Here is a 6,132-nt window from a genome sequence, read left to right as displayed (position 1 = left end):
ATATATATATATATATATATATATATATATATATTAAAAGGAATTGCCTTTTATTCGATTCTTTCTCTACCCTCATCCTTTCTTTTGTTCTCCTGGACATTGAACCTAAGGTCTAATACATGATAAGCAAGTAAGCCACATTCATAACCTCCTCTGTTACTTTTTGCTTGTTTTCTTGAGCTATGTAGCCCAAGCTGGCCTCAGACTTAGTATGGATCCTCCTAACTCTACCTCTCAAGCGCTGGGACTGTAGGTGTGCCCAGCTGGTTCAGAATTTTTAAAAGTTGAGACTACGTTTCATGAAATTGTCTGGGCTGGTGTTGAACTTACTTTACGGCTGAAACTGGTTTTGAATTTTCTGCGCTTCTTTCTTAGCCTTTAGAGTAACGAGGATTACAGGGCTGTATCACCAGGTCTGGCATAAAAACCGTTCAGTCTGAAGAAATTTAGTGGGGTTTCATATTCCTCTCAGTTTTCACCCTGTTTCTAGAAGTGGCCACCCCCTTAGTGTCAGTGCCCCCGTCACCTCCATCCTTAGCAAGGAGCTCCTGCTGAAGCTCAGAACCAGGGCAGATGATATCCGCATCTGACTCCAGAGTGCTGGGATTATATGCCTGTGGTACTATGCCCAGCATCAAACCCAGGACTGTATGTCTGTGAGGCCAGCACTCTACCAACTGGATGCCACTCCTAGTCAACAACAGCCATCACACAACAGTCACCCAGCCTGCTTGTTTTGAGCAATGGGTTAGAGCCACAGTGTGTAAACCACTTAACCAAGGAGTGGGGGCATGGTAGTGCCTGATTCGAATCTTCCTGCAAGCAATCTTTTGGCGATGCACCAAAGCAGGACACCTACTCTCCCATACATCTCTTTGTATAAAGTTGTGTTCACCGATGGATGTCTCTGACATTATCAGAGACCTTCATGACAGCCTGCTGTACTGACTTGCCGTAACAGGCCAATTATGCCAATTTCTACTAATTACACCACAGATATGCCATTTGATTTGAGAAAGTGGTGGGATAACGCAGTGCTGTGGAGCCCGTGGGAGTGGTGGGATAGCGCAGTGCCGTGGAGTCCGTGGCAGTGATGGGATAGCGCAGTGCCATGGAGCCCGTGGGAGTGGTGGGATAGCATGGTGCTGTGGAGTCATGGTGCCGTGGAGCCCGTGGGAGTGGGATAATGCAATGCTGTGGGCTCCGTGCTTTTGGAGCTGACCACTCTGACACAGAGGCCTCAGAGTCCACGCTTGGTCACTATGTCCTGGAAGACTGAGATTCTTGCCTGGACAAGGGCTGGGCACTCTTGTACAATTAGGTGCTGTTGGTACCAATGTGGAACCCATAGGAGGCCGGAAAGGCAAAGTCAGAAACACAGTTCTTTGCAGTGTGTTTGCAGGCTCATATGCCTCTGTAGCAGCAGCCTCCTGCCTGCAGTCAGCTGGGAGCTCTGCTGAAATGCTTTGACATAGGACACTGTCCTGAGCTGGCTCTCAGTGACTGCATGGCGATGTGTTTTCCTCATGTGCTCAGGCGGCAAGCACCCTCCTGATCACTCAGAACACCTGGAAGGCAAGGCAAGCCTTCAATTCTCCAGGGTGTCTCTGCCTGAGTGCTCCCAGGTGACCCTGGCTGTCACCTTCCACACCCGTGCCACACTGGTGGGGCCCTAGGGAGATAGGCTCTTCGTTGTCCCCAGGCTGTGACTGAAGCTGACGTCAGACTTTTCCCAGTAACCCTTGTTCTGCTGCCGTTTCCCGATCTCTTTCTCAGACAAGGTCTTTGGCCTCCTGTACTCTGAGAACTTTGCCTTCCTTACCACACAAGTCATTTGGCACCATGCCCGAATGCTGCCATACAGGAACTCCTGTGTCAGGTGCCCACAGTCTAAGTCCCAGCACCTCTGCTCCTGCTGTTTGATACCTACTCTCTGCTGACTGCCTGTACTGACTGCCTGACCCCTGACTAATTCAGGTCTTCTCAGTCCTATTCAGGGCCACTTCTGTGCCTGACCTACTCTGGGGCCGGGGGGGGGGGAGACAGGGATGGCCTCGGTTCAGAGCGCTGATGTGTCTCTGGGAACCATGAGCACCTTCATGATCCCGCTGTCCTCCATCAAACCTCTGACTCCGCAGGGTAAGCACATAGTTCCTGTTTCCCGAGGAAGTGAAAACCCCCAGAAGAGCCCTCCCACTGCTCTGGGACTGTGGAAGTCTCCCTTACTGGCACAATGGATCACTAATTTCTGGTTTCGCTCCATACCAGGCTCCCAGAAACCCCAAATCATCACACCTATCCTGTAGGCTTAAGAAAATGCTGCTCTTTCCCCAGAAGCAAACAAAACACAATGATTCTTTTTTACCGTAGCCTCCTGTTACCCAGAGACTGCCACTGCTCCCTCACTCATTCCAGGACACCTGTCAGGAGAGCTGCCAATGTGCTCACTCCAATCAGACACCACTTCCAGACAGTGATGCAGTATTCAGGACACTACAGTCTGCAGCCTTCTCTGGCCACTTCCCAGTGCTACTTCTCCCTGCTCCTGGGCACTGAGGTGCCGACCCTTCAATCCCCATTCCCTCCTTGAGCAATGGTTGTCAGCGCTGGTTGGTCTGTTTTGCTGTCTTGTCTTCTTTCAGAAGCCTGAAACTTCCAGCCTTCTGTGTAGAGCTATGTACGTGGCGGCACAGCAGAGGGCAGACTTGTGCCCCAGGATCCCTGCCTCCCGGAGACTGTTCCCACCCCATCCGCTGTTTCAACACACCCAGGGGTTCCTGTTGGTTTCCTTCTCACACTGAGAGTCAGAGTCAGGCAGCCCTGACAGCTCTTCCACCAGGATGCACCTTGCCACTCTCCTCAGCCACGTTCTAGGAGCTGTGTTCCTGCACCAGCGGCACGTGACCCTCATCTGGAGCACAGCAGGGGACTCTTCTGCAGGAAATTCCACCCCACTGCAGAAGCTGGTCCCAGTGAGGGGCCCAAGCCTGAAGGTCAGTTAGTGCCTCCTACATCCACCTCTTCCCATCTCTCCTTCCCCATCCAGCAAGCAGGGAGCTTATTCCAGCCACCAAAGAGTTGGTGAAATCAACAGGGACACCAGAGATGCTGAGGACACAGAATATAATCAGTGACCTTAGAAGAGCCACACAGTGATCACGGCAGTTAACCACCATATCTGTCTCTGAAGACCTCTGCCAGCCATAGCCAAACCCTAGGCCCTGTGACATCTGCGTGCGCTGATGTTCCTGGAACACTCGACTAATCTTGACAAGGTTTCTACTAGAAGAAGCACAAGAGAAGAAAGGCATTCGAGTCCCGGATGCTGTTGGCACCCCCGTATACTAGCATGTCAGGTGTCTGATGGAGCTCATGGTTCCTGCAGTGAGGCCTACTCACCCTGTGTCTGCCAGTCAAGTTGCTGTGGCTGGGTCACTGCAATCTCTGTAAACTCACACGTCCTGTCCAGGTTTCCACTGTGTCCCACCAGGACCCAAGGCAGCTACTGGCCACCTTCTAGGAGCAGACATTCTTGTTTGGTTACCTATTCTGTCCGAAGTCACCTGACCATTTCAATTCATTGCAAAGCACTGGACACCAGGTGTTTCTTGAATGAAAGAATTGACAGAGACAGGAGCCACTTCATGGGGTGGGAGTGTCTCAGACACTGTTAGTGTAGCACCACTAAGAGAAAGGACAGATGCGTGGAGATGGTCTCCTGCATGGGCTTGGCTAGCTAGAGGTAGAACATGGATGCTGCTCTCTGTTCTTTGGAGGGGAGACAGTACAACAGGACATTATAGGCTGTGTGAAGGCAGGGAACAAATTAGTTCACTGGACAGGAACAGGGCTGGCTTGGCTGGGCAGCTGGCAAGGCTGCCCCCAAGTGGTAGTGCAGGTTTTGGCAGTTGACGTGGCCTCCAGATGACACGCGTACTGTGTCAAAGCGAGGCCATAGTTTGGGTGTGAGCACAAAAGAAGGGCTTTTTAGAAGTTTCCGTGGAAGGGGTAGGAAGACGGGGAGGGAAAAGGCAAGAAAACAAAGAGCATTTGTTTCCAGTTGAGGGCAGAGGCCTGGTCCCAGCATCTCTAACAAGCTTTGCTCTGTCACCTGTCCTCAGACGCCTCTTAAAGAGAAGAGTAAAAATGCCAAGCTGACAGATAAAAGAGATTTTGTCCATGTGACCACACTAGGAAAGGATCCAGTGGCAGGGCACTGACGGGAGGTGTAGGCGAAAGAGCAGGCAAGAGGTATGCATCACTCCTCAGTTGATTGACATCAAGAGAGATTCCATTTCCTGCTGGGTGTTGGGTAAAAGAGCAGGCAAGAGGTAAGATGCATCACTCCTCCTCAGTTGACTGACAACGAGACAGATTCTATTTCCTGCTGGGTGTTGGGCATTTGAACCCAGGACCTCATGCTTGTGAGGCGCAAGCTCTTGACCACCGAACCAGCTCCCGCAAGCCACTTTTTGATTGATGTTCCCCACCCCCACCCCGTGTTCTTTGTATAGATGTTCATTCTCTCTTAGACACAAACCTGGCTCTCACTCTGCAGGCTGTCCCCAGGCAGTGTTGTTTCCTTCATTGTGCAGACACAAGGTCCCATCTGCCCATCATTGGTCGGAGACACTGGTGTCCTGTTTAGAAAGCCCTTGCCTGTGCCTAAATCTGATCCATGTATTTTCCTGCTTTTCCCATAAACAGTTTCAGATCCTCAGTCTAAAGTCCTCGGTCCATCTGGAGTTATTTTTACTAAGGGTAAGAGATAAACTAGGTTCATTCTTTAACATATGAATATCCAGTTTTCCTGACACCACTGTTAAAGAGGCTGACTTTCCTCCAACGTCTACTTTTGGAGTCGTTTTCAAAACCCAGGAGGTGGTAGCTGCGTAGGTTTGTATCTGGATCTTCTGTTCAGTGTCACGGATCAACATGCATGTTTTGTGTCACCACCATGCGGGTTGTGACTATGTCTCTGTACTGGAACTTGAAATCAGTGTGGCGATACCACCAGCCTTTTTTTCCCCTCATGATTGGCTATCCAAGGTCTTTTGAGCTTCCCCTGGATTTTCAGATATTTCTTATATTTCACCGAATGTAGTGCACACCTTTAACACCAGCACTCAGGGAACAGAGATCAGTTGATCTCTGTGAATTTGAGGCTAGCCTGGTCTACACAGCAAATTCCAGGCTAACCAGGGTTATATAAAGCTTATTTCAGAAACAAGCAAACAAAAATAACTAAAATTATTTTTTGAGACAAGGTGTCTCTGTGGCTTTGGTGCCTGTCCTGGAACTAGCTCTTGTAGACCAGGCTGGCCTCGAACTCACAGAGATCCGCCTGCCTCTGCCTCCCGAGTGCTGGGATTAAAGGCATGTGCCACCACCGCCCGGCCTAAGATTTTTTTTTCTATTTCTGTGAAGAATAACCTGGGATTTTGATGGTGATTTATTCAATCTGTCAATTGCTTTTGGTAAGGAAGTCATTTTTTCACAATATTGATCCTCCTGATCTTACTGATCATTTCTATCTTCCAGTGCCTTCTTTAACTTTTCTCTTGAGTGTTTTAAAATTTTTGTTGTAAAGATCTTTGTCTTTTCCAGTTAGATTTCTGGTAAGTTTTGCATATGTGTGTGCTTTTGTGTGCATGTATGTGTGCATGGGCCTGTATATGATGAATGGGATCTGATTCCTCCCTCACCAGGCTTGCTACTGGTGTGTAGGAAGGCTGCGGATGTGGGTGTGTTCATTTAAACCCTGCCACTTTGTTGAAAGTGTTTAGAAGTTCTAAGAGTACCCTAGTGGAAACCTTAATGTTAACTGTCATGTCACCTGCAAACAAGGAGACGGTGACTCCCCCTATCTGCTTCCTTTTTATTTGATTTTCTTGTTTACTTGCTGTTGTTAGGCCCTCCAGCACTACACTGAGGAGTTGTTGATTTAGTGTGAATTCTTTGAATATTTTCCACTTGGTATAATATTGGCTCTAAATACGTTGTATTTTGCCTTCATTATGTTAAGGTGTATTCTTTCTATTCTTAGTTTGTCAAGAAGGGTTACATCCTCTCAAAATCATTTTCTTTTTTTTTTTTGTTGTTGTTTTGTTTTTTGTTTTTTTCGAGACAGGA

This window comes from Microtus ochrogaster, unplaced genomic scaffold, assembly GCF_000317375.1.
Source record: "Microtus ochrogaster isolate Prairie Vole_2 unplaced genomic scaffold, MicOch1.0 UNK68, whole genome shotgun sequence".
NCBI classification, from domain to species: Eukaryota; Metazoa; Chordata; class Mammalia; order Rodentia; family Cricetidae; genus Microtus; species Microtus ochrogaster.
This window is presented reverse-complemented; position numbering follows the sequence as displayed.